Raw genomic sequence first — 13,029 nt, forward strand, 5'->3', positions numbered from 1 at the left:
AAGACTTCTACAAAGAGAAGCTTTTTGGATAAAAAGGTTAAATTCTCTAGTACCCATGGGGCTGAACGACAAATTTGAGATGTCTTGTTTTTTATGAATCTATTTTCATGAATCTATGTGTATCACAATTTTTGTTAAAAATCTTGTTCTGACACATCATTATTTTGGTATGTAGCAAAGTTAAAAGTTTAATATGTTCATTGAATACCACAGTTACATCACAATTTAAATAACCGACAACGTTGACAGAGGATGGATAGTATTGTCATTCACTCGATCACGACTAGTACTGGACACTCTAAAATGGCGGCGTTTGGGTTGTTGTATCACCATGGTGGCGCCGTGTAATCCCGCGATTCTTGCTAGCGTAGCGATATAGTTGAATTCAGGAAATGACTGTTTACGAACAGATTGCTGAAAAAAGAATCAGCGATACACTCTCTATAGAGGTAAGGAACATCTCTAGCTTGAGATTATGCAGCCGGTATTCGTTTGGTATCGTCATGTTAAGGATGCTATTTACATTGTTACAGAATAGTCGGAAAAGAGAAGGACTCGAGACTTGATCGTAGAGACAAGAAGATTGATGGCGTGGCGTTAGCACATTTTCAGGAAGCTGTACCCTCATAACAGCAAGGTACAATGTAGTTTCATTTGGTTTTTCGGTTGTTAGATGAAGAAATCGATAACATGGAATTTGGTTAATTGTGTCTCTTATTTGGTTTTATCAGGCTGAATCAATTTTAAGACTGCCTCATGCTAACTGACGTAAGCGAATCTTATAGTATTAAGGTGTTGGGCACTGAGATGCGGTGATCTTTGAAGTGGTTACTTTTAGCGACTAGAAATGACACGCAGTTACGAATTATCACTCTCTATAGGGTGACGCTAATAACAACTGACTGACTTTAATAAAGCTGTGTGAATTGAACACACAAAAAGGGTAATAAGCTGATGTACACGCATACATGTTCTTTTACAGATATTGCCCCTGACAAAGGGACTAGGTCGTCCCGAAATGCATTGGGCGAGGGCGAAGATCAAGAAATGAATTTATCTGTGATAATTTGGATGTAAAATTTGAATGGATTGTTCTTTTGTATTGTAACAAGTAAATGTTACAGCAGAATGTATAATTGTAGGAAGTAAATGCTAAAAAATTTGCTTGATTTAAACATTGGTTTAAAATTAAAATTCCTCATGTAAATAAGTATTAACACACGGTGTAACATTGATACAATATAGTGGTATATCCTTAAATAGCTGTGCTTGCTTATGTTCAGGTGATATCAACCTGGCCCTCAACTAGTCAGTTCCAAATATTAGAATGAGAGAGGTTGGAATCTCTTTTCTGGACTTGATAGTCTAACCCCCCACAAGGGAAGTCAGAGAGCACTGGAGCTGGATCTCTGCGAGGAGGGTGGCAGCGTCAGGTAAGTGCATCAGGCTGAAACTCGATCTCCTTCCGAACTTGCCCTGGCGAACCGTGTAGTCTGGGTTGGATCAAATCCTCCGGGAACCGCAGTTTCCCAGGGCAAGTGCTGGTATATTTATACCTTGAAGGTGTCTAGGAATGCCAGTATTGACGTAAAAGTCAGGCAGAGGAACGTCATGAATAAACCCTTAAGGAATAGATGTTCATGCATACTTAACGAGTTCTTGAAAAAAATCAATATTCAAGCTGAGGGAAATTCCTGAAGGCTTAGGGGTCTGGTTTTCCAAGAATTCGTTGTGACGTGGATGGAGGGATGTAGGTGGCCATGCCTGTATTTGGTTTGTACGGACAATGTCTAAATAAGGGCCGGGATTCTATGTCCAAATAAGGGAAATGTGAATTGTACCTATATAAGGGCATAAATCGGGAAACCTATATACGGAATCTAAATCTGCACACAACACCCACTCCAGTTTCATATGAACAACGTTACTAAATCCTAAACGTTTTAAACATATCTCAAAACAGAGTATCGCATGGGTTTGCTAAAATACGCTAAAAACATATCTAAAACATATGTCCTAAAAATACATTACAAAACCATTGCTATGCATAAAGTGTTGTATATTAAAGGCAATGTTCCATTCTAAGCATAGGATCACATTGGAATGCTACATGACTGAACCAAAATATATACATGTGATGAAATGGCTCATAAATACAGAAGAAAAAAGGGGCCAAAACCATTTCATATCAGGTTACACAAGTTAATTTGTAATTCATGACAAGGTGGCATACTGTCCATGGAAGTATTATCAAAGAATTCTGTTCTCTATGAATAGTTCTACTATAAGCAGATTACTGTGCCAAAAAATGAAAAATACAATTTTGGGACGGGATGAAAAAAAAAATATATAATCATAGAAAAAGTTCCAAAGTCAGTATTACGTTTGAAAAAGAATGAAGGCCAAATTCAGAGTCTCTCCGCAACACTTTGTGCTTGAATCAAAAGTCAGTGTGTGGGGACAGAGAAAACATAAAAGATTATAATCCTGTAGACAACAAGTCATCTACCGTTGTGGGTGAGATTTGGAATACCTCGTGTAGAAGATCAACAGCACATAGAGGCGAACTATCGCCTTCAGCATGGGAAGCATCAGCAATGTCCAGATTGGATGTTACCTGCGCGCCTGGTGTTTCCTCTCATACCTCAGCAGTAGCACGTTGCATCTGTGAGATCTCAATGAATGCCGCCATCAGGATTGGTAGCCGCTGGGGACAACACATAGCATGGGCCGATATTGGGTCCAGCAGAGTATCGATATCCGTAGGCATGACTGATGGGAGTGTCAGACAAATGTCCAGCATGCATTCTTCACCGCATAGCAGGCAGCGTAGAACAGGTAAGATGCAATCTTGCCAAATTGGTCTGAATGACAGAAACCAAGCGGTATTTAATTCTCATAGACGAGGTAAACCCAGAATTTGGATGATGCGCTCACGACACTTCATCTCCAATAGAGTTCTTTCCATGGTGAACTGGGTGTCGCTGCTGATTTGGCTTGCCATATCATAGCAATAGCAGCAAAAATAGTATCCCTGCAATGAGTGCTAAAAGGAGCAACAGTCCACCAAACACAGAGTGCACGAAGTTTGGAAACATTTCGAGGACTTCTTGAAAAGGTGCTAACAGTCCTGCACACACGTTTTTAAATACATGTACAATACCGCTCATATCAGACATGTTTAAGATACGACCTAACTTTTCTGAGAAATGCACAGGGCAGTTTGTATACAAAAGGGTATGTATCTCCGCAGAAGTCCTTGCTACTTGGAGATCATAGGTTTCTTTGGCAGAGGTCAAAGGCACACTTTTTTGTAAAAGAATGGCTTTCATCCTGTATCAACTCGTATAGAAGAGATATTCAGTGAAGGCCATAAAGGCGATTCCCTGACCATGTCTATTTGGGGAAACAGTACTTGCATACAGCAAGTGACCCTGGATGTGACCGTTACTAGATATGGCAGCATGCCACAGCAGCTGTGATCATTCAACATATTGTAACTCCCATTTGAAAGTTTACCAAAAATTGGATTAATCACTGCTGCCGGTGAACCATGCAGGTGGCAGGATAAGTTTGCAGTGGAACTGTCACAGGCCCTGTGTAAATTAATACCCTGACAAAGGAGAGAACCGCTTAGTGTGTGTTCACGGTTTTCACCGCTAAGAAACACTTCACGTGCCCCACTCCAACATCTATGTGTGTAAGGTAAATCCCAGGATGTCTTGATGTATTCTTTACCCAACCTTTCATATTTGCCTGCTGGTATATTTTTTAGGCAATACTGAAAATGGAAAGTCGCAACAGGTAGAGTAATCTTACAATCTATGAATTTCTGCCACTGTGAATGGTAATTTCTCCAGTTTTTCAATGCTCAGCACCGTATAGTCCGCTCCCCTTTGTGCCAGTTTGATCTGTCTATCAGTGAGATTGAATTCTGAAAACAGTGACGTAGTATTGATTAAACGCCAAGGCACATAGTCAGAACGCAGGTTTTGAATAGGCCTGGGCAGTAAATTCCGTTCCGTTCGCGGAATTTGCGGAATTTGGGTAATTTCGCGTTCCGCGGAGAACGCGAAATTGCCCAAAAATCTGCGTTCCGCGACTTCGTGAAATTTTTTGCTTGTTCGCGTTCTCAATATGCGTGTTCGTGAGATATTTCACCCCGAGCACGCAAACAGCGCTCGCGAACAGGAAAAAAGTATCGCGAACAAGCAATTCCGCGTGTTCGCGGAATTTCTGCGTGTTCGCGGAGATTTTTTACCGTTTCGCGGAGATTTGCGGAACGCGATTGAGCAAATTCCGCCCACCCCTAGTTTTGAAGCGTCCAGCCTAATAGCATGATAGAACGTAGCTGTGACTGACCATGTTGCAACATGACCAAGTCTTGTTCCATGAAGTCTATGACAGAGGAAACAATGCTGTCCAAAGAATATATCTTGGATGACAGAGTCGTTAACCCATTGTCTACTACAGAGATAGATTTCTCTAAATCAATACGATCAATTTCTCGTATTTGTTCTGATGTCTCTGCTTGGGTTACCTTCCATGCTTCATTATAGGCAGCGTAGATACCGGCATATATGAAACGTTTTTTGACGCGGTTTTCTTGGTCCTAGCAAGAATTCCCTAAGGTCTGCACCTTCTTGAAGTAAAGTTAAGTGTTGTTTTACATCCTCCAGTGTAGCTTTCTGTAGCCAATCAAGGCAAAGTTTCCCTACATTGTAAGTTGTTACTACCCCCGGATGCTGTCTTTGGACATAACTTGGGTCTGGCCTTTGAAAGGTAATACCTTGTGTTTTGTTCAGTAATCTATCTTGACAGTTGTTAGTGTCTAAGGGCCAGAGCAACCATTTTTTCCATTCAGGATCTGATCTGTTATTATTCAAAATAGTATGTACGTCGACCTCCCCCTGTGTAGTGCTTCCACTTGTAGGTGCAGGTATAGACGGAGTGTTCATGTCTTTTATCTTGGCTATTCCAAGGCATGATGTTTGGTGGACAGTGTCGTTCAAAAACATAATTTGCTCAGGGATGATACAGGCTCTAAACAAAGCTTCTATTCCCTGTACTCGCCAATCTTTAGTACCTCAGACAGTTTTCATCTCAATGTTGTCTTTCCAAAAGTCGGAACCCTGTCTAGACAGTTGGGCAATAAAGGCTGTAGAATAAATCTGTTTGGTATTCGTTAACATATTTTTCTTTCCTGTCTTGTTGACATTCTGAAAGTAAAGTGTCTCTGCATTCGAGATGTTAAACCCTGAAAAATATGTAAATTCCATTGCAAATGTTTTCGAGCTACCCTTTGGTGGCGTAGTACAATGTTCCCATTGGTTATGTTGCCGATTTATGCAAGAAATGATGACCATGGTGGTTATAACAATACAGTTGTTCATAGTCTGATAAACCTTGTAAATATTCATTATTAGTAAATGCAGTTGACATTTCTAGATCAGACATCATTTTATTAACAGTCTCGAAGTCCCAATCATCAGAAAAGGTACTGGAGGTAATAAAGTCACTTAATGAAATTTTTAATAAATCTGGAATTTTCAAAAGCTCAGACCGGCCAAAAACGTCATATTCGATTTTGTCCCAAACTATACCATCAGGTATAGGAATCGCTGTGATGTTCACTGCTGACAAGTCTCTTGCTTCACGATGGGATGATTTGTGTGGCTGGAGAAGTAAGTTCACTCTTTTACTTGCTGTGTCCATTTGAATATATCTTCCATTAATCAGCATACCCAGAGTTATTACCAGAGCTATCCAAAGTAGAAAGAAGAATATTCCCAAAACAATCCATACTTCAATCCACGGTGAAACCAGATCAGTTTTTTCCAGGAGATGAAAAAAGTCTGTTGCGTGTTCTTTGAAAGTTCTTTGTACTGGCGTCGTTAAAGGCTCGCTGGGATCCTCAGAAAACGTATCAAAGTTCAAGAAATAGCCAGAAGCAGTTCTGTTAATGGTTGGAATTGCATCCGTATTTGATGAAATTGCTGAAACCAGTTGATCACTTGTTACTTCGTTGTAAACAGGTGTATCTGGATGAGCTGTTATTTGGGTCTCAAGAGGTACAAGGTTCATAGCATTGTTGCTTAGTCCTCTATTTCTTACTGTTGAATCTTCAAAGGTGATGAGTCTCTCAGTGTGAACCTCTTGGATTGTAGCTAGAGGGGTGCGTCTGCTACATTGGCGGAGTCCACTTGGCCTACTGTTCAGTATCGGCCACATAGTGTGGTTTGATCAGGTCGATGTACACAAATCTTTCTCCATTTTACCAGCAAGGGGCAGCAAAAGTACTGTTCTTGATCCGTGGATTGCTAGGACAGGTACTGGTTGTCTGTGTGAAGGTCCAAATTCCTTCTTATCCGCGATCTTTTCTCTGACTAGATCTACAACCTTTGGGATCCAGACAGGCCTTGCTGGGATGGCCGGATTTTTCTCAGCGCTGGCTTGCTTCAGGACCACATTGCTTTGTTGCGTTCTTAGTTCATTTAAGTCCTGTAAAACAGCCAAACGATCTTTGATATCAAATTGTTTGTTTTCCACCACTGTGCCTTTCATATCTAAGTCCGGAACCAACATTCTAGTCCCAAACAGGACCTCATATGGAGTGACACCCCCTAGAGAACTTCTTGGCAAGTTGTTTATTGCGCGCTGGACCCCATATAAATGTTTGACCCACCCATCACCTGAACCTAATACCATAGCTGTTACAGACTGCTTTATGTCCCGGTTTTTTCTTTCCACAACAGAATTTCCCTCAGGATGGAATGGAGAAGAATACCGCAATGCTACGCCCAGACTGGCCATGGCTTCTTTGTAAGCCCTAGAGCTAAACGCAGGACCCTGGTCGGAATGTAGTGTGCCTATTGCGTATGTGCCAATAAAGACTCGCAAATCTTTTATAACAGTTTGAGCGTCAGCCGAGCACTGAGGCCACATCCATAGGAACCTAGACTTAGTGTTTCTGGGATTGCATCCATCCATGAGGACGCATGCATTTCATTAGTCTGATGCTATCTAATAATGGTGTCTGAACTGGGCTGGCTACATTGTAGTCAGGTGTCTGGTGGCATTCTGTACTGCGATCTCTATTGCATGCTATACAGTTATTAATGAAGATGTGAATGAGAGTATTCATCCCTGGCCCCCAGTACATCTCTTTTAACTCTAAAATTCTCTTTGAGATCCACTGATGTTTCAGACCCTCTCCCAGATGCGCTTCGTAAATCAAAGCTGCTCTACGTTCCCTGTTTGGAATGACTCTATCCCCCACTCCAGGGATTCGAGCAAACGGAACGCCATTCACATCAATTATATATGAGTATTTGAGTGGAAACCTTTTAGGTAATGCCGCACCGCTGCCTTTGCGTGATGCATTGACAGCCAGCATTATATCGCTGTCTATTTTAGTTTTTGAATGAGTGATTGCAGCTACGGAAGCCGTTTGCACAGCCCCTTTCGCGGCTTCATCAGCCAATGAATTCCCTTCAACGTGAACGCCATCACGTTGGTGACTCAGCGTGTGTTTACGTGAGTGTTTTTTTAGTCTGTTTCGCAACTGAACTACTTGTTCCCAAAGCAATTTGTGCTTGATTGTGCCAACTTTTGCATCTTTGAAACCATTTTGAATCCAATTCTGTAAATATTCATTGTAAGATTGAACACAGTAAAAAGAATCGCACACTATCAGTGTGGGGAATTCGCGATCTGTATTTTCAAGTGCCATCTTAAATGCTTGTAGTTCAGCTCGCTGAGCTGTACAATCTCCTAGAGATTGACGTTTTTGTGACCATTGGTCTGAATTTGCCATCTCGCATGCGTCCTTTAACGATAGCACACACTGCACTCTAAGCTTGTTTACTCCCCATAACGGGCTGTGCAGATCCGTCAGTATAAATTATAAATTTGTACTGGTCAAGAGAGAGAATTTCAGTAGGCAGAGGACATTCGTGTTCATATTCCAGGAATGCTTGTGTTTTTAAATATGGATCAAAAACGTATTCAAAATCAGTTGCAGCAAGAGAATTAACCCATTGTATCCATCTCAGATGTAAAGCTTTTGGAATGCTAGCCTTTGTAACTGCCTATAGGGCTGGTACAGGAGTCACAACCATAATGCGTTTCCCCTGTGCTAGGGCTCTTTCTTTTGCTACAGCGGTTTGAACTGCTGTCAGAATTTTTCCTGTAGAAGTGAATTTCATTTCTGCTTGTGTATACAAGTGGGATTTGTATGCAGTTGGTAGTTTTTCACCTTTGTTAAAAGTTAAATAGGTGAATCCGCATTAATCCGGGATTATTCGGATCACTAAGTTCCGTACGTTTACGCGTATTTGCAAGTATTTCGTTGCTAACATGTCTGTTTGGAGTGAATGCAAAATTCCTGTGTGTTTTTGTGTCCAATGTGTTATTTTAAAATCAGGTTGGATTAATTCAAAGAGAGGTTTTTTTTTGATAAACAAATTTTTAGTGTTTTGAGCAAGTATCCGTACAAAACAAGAAAGAAGATCAGCCAGAGCACAGAACACAGTAAATCATGAAAATTTACAGGAGCATAATATCCCACAATTACCTGCCCAGTCGGGCGTACAACAGCACAGAAGTGGAGACAAAGCGTGGCATTCATTCCATGGTACCCAACCATTTCCCCCACACCCTACAATATTTCCTGGGACATCCTCTTGCGACATACAGGGTTTTTTCTTGGGTCACGCACCAGTCCACCCCCCCAAGCCATCTCCCCGGGTCAGGTGGTTCAGGGCATTTCCACGCCACTGCGATGTCACGCTTAGCTACGACCATGGCTGTGTTAAGAAAGATCTTTTCGTTCCTGGTCCCATCCAGACCATCCGTGAACTCCAGTAAGGAATGACGCGGGTCATGGGGAACTGTCCAGCCTAATACCTCAAAGAGCTCCTCCTCTATGGATCCGCAGAAGCACGCCAGGCGAGGGCACGACCAGACCATGTGGAAAAAATCAGCTGGCACGTAGCCACACCTAGCACAGGACGCATTTTGGCACAGGCCCGCGCGATGGAGCCGTGAGGGTGTGAGGTAGGCGGCGTGCAGGTAGTAGAGCTGGATCAACCTAAGCTTGGCGGACGCTGTGATCGTCTTTGGGGCCATACGGGGCGTCACGCCAATCAGCCTCATCAAGAGGACCCACCCACTCCACCCATTGATCCCGCAACCTGTCCAGCGAAGTGGGAGTGTTATTGACGAGAGTGCGATAGATGCAGGAGATGCCCCCTCTGCCCAAGTCACCCAACATGGTTTGCGCCTCGGGAGGGCTGTACTCCGGAAGGCTGGTCCCCTCGGGGAGATGCGTGCAGAGGCCGTGCCGCAGCTGCAGTTATTTATAGAATTGGAATGGGTGAAGGGAGTAGCGGGTCTGGAGCTCCCGAAATGAACGCAGATGGCCATTGGCCCAGACATCCCCAAGCTGCAAGGCTCCGATAAGGTCCCATGAGTTAAACCCCCGCAATCCACTAACCTCGCAGAGCCAGGTGCCCTGCCAGAGGGGTGTGCACTGGGTCAGCCTACGTGTCCAGCGAGTTTGGCGTAGGGCCGCCCGCCAGGCCAGCAACACGGAACGCATTGCGTCAGGCAACTGAGATGGAATGGGTCCCCCGTACATCATGGATTGAATTCTGGGGAGGCCCAGCTCACTCAACTCAAGCCGATATGCCGGATCGGCTCAGCCCCAGTAAACCAATCGTGGATGACTAGAAGGCGCGTTGCCAAATAGTACAAGTACAGATGTGTCATCCCCATACCCCCATCAAAGGAGTGGATCTGGCAGGTGGTCAGGGCTAAACGCGCTCGCCCCCCACTCCAAAGGAATTTAGTCGCGAGGCTGTCCTGTTCCCTGAACCAGGTTCTAGGGAAGCAGAAAGGGGTGTTTTGAAGGACGCAAAGGAATCTGGGGAGGATCATCATCTTGAACAGAGCGACCCTCCCCAGGGGATTCAGGGGAAGCGTCTTCCATTTTTGGAGATTCTCCTAGCCCTCTTTACCAATGGAGCTACATTGAGAGACCAGCTCAGCTCGGGAAGAAGGGTGACCCAGATCCCCAGATATTTGACCGAGTGATGCCGGGCCGGAATGGTGGACTGCCAATCATAGCAGTCCCTGGCTAAGTGTAGTGGGACCAGTACCGACTTCCCGGGGTTCAGCCGGAGACCAGATGTTTGCTCAAAGGATTGCAAGATTCGAAGGCACCGCGGCCCGGAGACCGCAGGCTCGGCCAGAAAGACCAGGACATCGTCAGCATACAGGGCTACCTTGTCTGCTTCTGTGTGGGGCCATTCCCAGCCACGGACGCAGTCGTCAGTCTGCACCCGCGAGGCCAGAGGCTCCATCGCCAGAGTGAAGAGCAGGGGCAATAGAGGGCAGCCCTGCCTTGTCCCTCTGGCAATAGGGAAGGCCTCGGATAGCACCCCGTTAACCAACACGTGTGCTCGGGGGTGGGCATAAAGAACACGGTCCAGAGTCCTAAAGTGGAGTCCAAACCCCATCTCGACCAGCTCTTCCATTAGGTATGCCCAGTCCACCGAGTCAAAGGCCTTTTCAAAGTCAATGAAAAGGAGGGCCAGGTAGGGAGTAAGGAGGTACCGGTGGGCCAGGGCCAGCTGTAGTCTCCAAAGACAGTGTCTGGTCCCGCGCAGGGGCATAAAGTCACATTGGTCAGGGTGCACCAGCAGGGATAGATAGGGTTTCAGTCGCTGAGCGAGTATGGCAGCGTATAGCTTGATCTCCGTGTTGATAAGGGAGATGGGGCGATAGTCCACACAGTGGTGGGAGGGCAGCTGGGACTTCGGGAGGACCACGATGGTGGCGATGTCCGTCTCAGGGGGAAAGAAACCTTTCTCTAGAGCCTCGCCAAAGAGGTTGGCCAAGCGGGGTACAAGAGTCTCACGATACAGCGCGTAATATTCTTGCAGAAGGCCGTCTGGGCCCGGGGTCTTAACCGACGAGACTAGGGAGATGGCTGTGTCACAATCTCCTCCCGAGAAATGGGGCGATCCAGATCCTTCTGAGTGAGGGGAGTCAGCCGAGGGAGATGCACCTTGCCTTGCCTGAGGAAGGCTGCAAGGGATATGCCAGGGGTCCGCGTTGTGTAAATCCGCTGGTAATAGCGGGCAAAGATGCAGGCCATCGCCAGCGGATCGCTGTGCACTACGCCCTCATCATCTACCACCTCTGGGATGATGCGGTTGGCTTTGGATATGTAGTCAGGTGGTGCAGGATGGTGCAGTTTTTGTCCCCCCAGCCATATATTCGTGCCACTGACAATCTCCAAAGGAGCTTAGCGGGATCTAGGGATAACTGCCGGATCTCGGCTCGAAGGTGGGCAAGTTGGCAGGCCTGGGCCGCGTAATCAGATAGGGAAGGGGATTGCTCTAAGCGAAGCGCCTGCGCCTCCCGTGAGGTCATCTCCTGCAGCTGTGCCTGTCTCTGACTCTGAAGCTGACCCCATGCAACACCCCGAATGGTCGCCTTCCCCGCCTCCCATAAGGTACCCGGAGAGGCCACTGAGCCCTTGTTGATGAGAAAGTACTGTATGAGTTCCCTCCCCACCACCTTTTTAAATTCCCTGTCTTGGAGGAACCAAGCGTTCAGTCTCCACATTTTGCGGGCGGATGGGGGGGAGCCCCTGTGCTAAGAAGCACCGGGGAGTGATCAGAGATCCCTCTAGGAAGGATCGGACATCTATGATCCCGGAGCAGTCAACTGATGGGACAAAAATCGCATCTATACGGGCCTGTGTATGGTGCGCTGCCGAGGTGTGGGTGAACTGGGCGACACGGAGTGCCAGACGCGCCACGCATCGCATAGGCCCAAGGACTCAGACCAACTCCGTAGCTGCTTCGCCTGCGCCAGTCTAGTGGTGGAGGGAGGACCTGCCACGTCAACAGCCGGGAACGAGACCGCATTGAAGTCACCCCCAATCACGGTGGGTCCCAGGGGCAAGTCATTCAGAAGAGCCGCGGTGTGTTTAAGAGTAGCTGTCAGCAGTAAGGGGTAGAGTAGATAGACATAAGGTTGAGGGGAGAGCCGGCCAACAAGCCACAAAGCGCCACTGATTTGCCCTGAGGATCATGAAAGACTTGTGTAAGTACAAATGGCAGAGTACATTTGAGGAGAATGGCCACCCCTCGCGAACCTCTGGAGAAGCCGGAGTGCCATACTCTATCATATACGTAGCGCGCCAAGAAGGGACAAGAGTTCCCCATCAGGTGCGTTTCTAGGAGCAAGAGGACGTCCACGTTAAGGTGCTGTGCAGATCGCAAAACTTAACCCTGTCCAACAGACCATTTACATTCCGTGATAAGACGTGTAGAGACGCCCTAGGAATTTTTGTGTCAGTCATGGCGGGTGGGGCGTGGATCCGGGTCTAGCACCTCTATTAGGACATGGGAGCGTGTGTGGGAGCCTGCGTCCGCATGGGTGAATAGTGGCAGGAAGATCGCACCGACCCCTACTGGGTCAGTGCGAAGTGATCCGTGGCAGCTGGAATGAGAAAACAACACAAACAACAACAGCAGGACAAAAACCCCATACCAAACATTCACCCCTCCCCCCTCCCTACACTTCTGGAACGGAAGTATCTGTCGACCCCCCATTGTAACAATACCAAACTAAAACGCTCTGGTTGGTTGCGTGGAGGACCCCTCCATATAGACAGATGAGCCGTGAGTCGGCTAGTGGATCTAAAAGGTGAGCATGAAAGTCTGTCAATAGTAAAGATCTTCATCAGGAGAGAGTCCCGCCCCTGGACCAAGAAGCAGCAGGCCTAGCACAGTGTAATCTCATAGCGTGGGAGTGCGGGAGAGGTCCGAGTCAATCCCAGGGGAACCTTCCCGGGCCGGCAGTGAGGACGTCCCCGACCGATGGATCGATGCCTGGTGCGACGTGGAGAGCCCGAGTGGCTGGAGGAGTCATGGGGTCCACGGGTTACCGTGCCCGGGGACCCGGATACTGCCACCCAGGATCGGCGCACCCTGCAAGAGTGTGTAGGCCACC

This window comes from Triturus cristatus, chromosome 4_1 (genome assembly GCF_964204655.1).
Source record: "Triturus cristatus chromosome 4_1, aTriCri1.1, whole genome shotgun sequence".
Classification (NCBI taxonomy): domain Eukaryota; kingdom Metazoa; phylum Chordata; class Amphibia; order Caudata; family Salamandridae; genus Triturus; species Triturus cristatus.